Genomic DNA, 3105 nt, shown 5'->3' with positions numbered 1-3105 from the left:
TTTACTTTCAGTCTGGATGTATCTTTAGGTTCCAAAATGAGTCTCTTGTAGAGGCAAATGGATGGGTCATGTCTTTTTATCCAATCTGCAACCCTGTGGCACTTTATGGGAGCATTTAGGCCATTCACATTGAGAGTGATTATTGAGAGATATGATTTTAATGATGCCATGTTTCCTGTGAAATCTGTCTCTATAGATTGTAACTTTTTGTTCTGTATCACTCTTGGGGCCTTATTCTTTTTATAGAACTCCCCTTAATATCTCCTGTAGGGCTGGTTTCATGGTTACGAAATTGGTCAGTGACTGGCGATTCTGGAAGGTCTGTATCTCTCCATCAATTCTGAATGACAGCCTTGCTGGATAAAGGATCCTTGGCTGCATGTTTTTCTCTGAAAGAGCTTTAAAAATGCCCCCTCAACCCTTTCTCTCATTCTGGGTCTGTGTAGACAGGTCCGACATAATTCTGATACCTTTGCCTTGGTACGTTAAAAATTTTTTTAGCTTTCTCTTCTACTAGCCCATCCTCCAATTCTCTAATTCGTTCTTCTGCCTCATTTACCCTGGCCTCCAGAGCATCTAGTTTAGACAGCATTTGATTCATAGCATTTTTACTTTCTGCCAGATTCACTCTCATTTCCCCCCTTAGAGATTCTATATTCTTGTTAATATTTTCATTAACATATTTTTCAAGTCTACACATCATCTTGACCATTGTTACTCTGAACTCCATTTCTGATAATTTGGTTATATCCATATCCATTAGTTCTGTGGCAGAGGCCACAGACTCATTGTCTTTTCTTTGATGGGGTGGATTTCTCCTTCTCGTCATTCTGATGAGGAGAGGTTTTGCAGGGTTGTCCAGAGCTGAAATTATTGACCAGAATCCATGCAGTGTGCACTTGTTTTATAGGGACCTTAGGGAGGTGGGCTTCTTATTTTTCAGCCTGCCTTTTGGGGGAGGGGCCTGCCGCTCTGATACTCAGGCAACATTGTTTGGTTAGAGTCTCTGTGTCCCCTGTGAGGGGGGATGGGGATGGGCACACTGTGAGCAGGTATTTCCAGGGTTTTGTTCTCTGGCAGCTTTCCCTGGCGGTTTGCTCTGCCTCTTCTGAGACAGCAGCAGTGGCCGAATCCCAGCCTCTGTCTCAGAACAGAGGAATTGCAGTCCGCTCTCCACTGAGCTCTTCTGGCCATTTTAACTCTGTTTCTGTTGGTGCTGCTAAACCCTACAGTGTCCTGGGATGTGCGCCCCACAGCAGGCATCCCAGCCCTCACTTCCAGGGCCAGTACCTCTCTGTCCTTTGTGTTTCTAAAATCGCCAGCCACCAGCTGCCCCCATGTGCTCCAGAGCTCTGTTTCAGTGTGGTCCTCGTGTACTCTGGAGCTCTGGTATTTAGTCTGGTCACACGCATTCCCAGGCTCACGGTCTCAGTCTGCTCTCTCGCGGGTGCCAGTCTGTGTGTCCGGCCGCTCCCCAGTGCAGGTGGCTACCACTTCCCGGTGCCCAAATGCGGTGGCTACCTCTCCCTTCCGCTTATCTTCTGATATCTCTGCGTGGTTTCATGACTCACTGCTTCGTACCTGAATACTCAGCGCTGGAGATGTTCACTTGTAGAGATCCAGATGTATCTTCCTGCATCCCAGGCTGATTCCATGGGTTCAGGATGGTCTGGTACCTATCCAGCTCGACTCAGGGGACCAGCTGAAAAAGAGGACCCCTACTCCTCTGCCATATTAACTCTGGACCTGAAGCATTTGGATTCTTGGCCAGATCTCACAAAATTGCTTAAAGCTGGGAAGCTGAAATTGGCAAACCAGTTTAGAGTACTGGATTAAGAGACCTCCAACATTCCAGGGAGGAGGGTAATGGAAATCTATTGTCCTGCATGTTCATCACTGGCCATGTGGCTGTTTGGCTACCTTCCTGCCAGTATTTACAACCAAGGCAGTTGGAGTAAAGCAGACTGAGGACTGCTTCAGTATGCAGGAATAGGCTGCTATGTACACAGTCCAGTACTATATTAAGGTGGACAGACCAGATCTGAAAGAGGATATAACTGAGGGAGCCCCTGGACTGGCACGAAGAGGCTGGAGGTGGCAGGCAACAGTCATAGGCAGGTTCAGGACAGTGGCTGTAGCAGTGGGATTGCCAGGAGTTATACTATTCCCAGCTGCACACTACACACTCTGAAGCCTTCCTAGTAGGGTTTCTGATAACTATGGCCCTAACACTCTGAATGTTTCTGATATCAGTGAAGCAATATTAGGTCCTTGCTAGTACTTTCATAGGAGATCACCTAGAAGTTCTAGATGCTTAGGGTTTTTCTCTTTCTGCTACCTATCGGTCTTTCTTTATGGTCACTGCAGGTGCCCTACTGGAGTCTGTTCCCCATTGTTTATATGTACTGACTCCCAAGCTAAGAGAAGGCTGCCTGATGGTGAGAGCCCTAATGTATGTTATCCCAAAATAAATCTGAGATTGCTTGTGTAGCACCATTTTTATTGGTGCCATGTCTTTAACATCACAAAGGATACAAAAATACAGCAATAGAGGGGCACCTGGGTAGCGCAGTCGCTAATCGTCTGCCTTTGGCTCAGGGAGTGATCCCAGCATTCCGGGATTGAGTCTCACATCGGGCTCCTCCGCTGGGAGACTGCTTCATCCTCTCCCACTCCCCTGCTGTGTTCCCTCTCTCACTGGCTGTCTCTCTGTCACATAAATAAATAAAATCTTAATAAAAATACAGCAGTAGAGACTTATATTTACCTATGTACTTACCTTTCACTGTATTATTTCATCACATGGATTCAAATTTCTGTCTTTTTATTTCAATATGAAGCCTTCCCTTTACATTTGTTAAACATCTTTTATTAGTAAATATCTTGATTACTGCTCCATTTTTGAACTATAATTTTGCTGGATATAAAATTCTTGATTGATGTTTTTTCTTTTAATTAGATACTCATCTTACTGGTTCTTTGCCTCTCTAGTTTATGATACCTTAGGCCACAATTTCACTTTTACACGAGAATTACTTTCTTCTCACTGAGTTCAAGATTTTATTTTTGGTTTTGAACTGTTTTATTATATATTTAATCTTCATG

Source organism: Ursus maritimus, assembly GCF_017311325.1.
Source record: "Ursus maritimus isolate PB19 chromosome Y unlocalized genomic scaffold, ASM1731132v1 scaffold_Y1, whole genome shotgun sequence".
Lineage (NCBI taxonomy): Eukaryota > Metazoa > Chordata > Mammalia > Carnivora > Ursidae > Ursus > Ursus maritimus.
The sequence above is the reverse complement of the archived record's forward strand: the minus strand, read 5'-3'. Positions refer to the sequence as shown.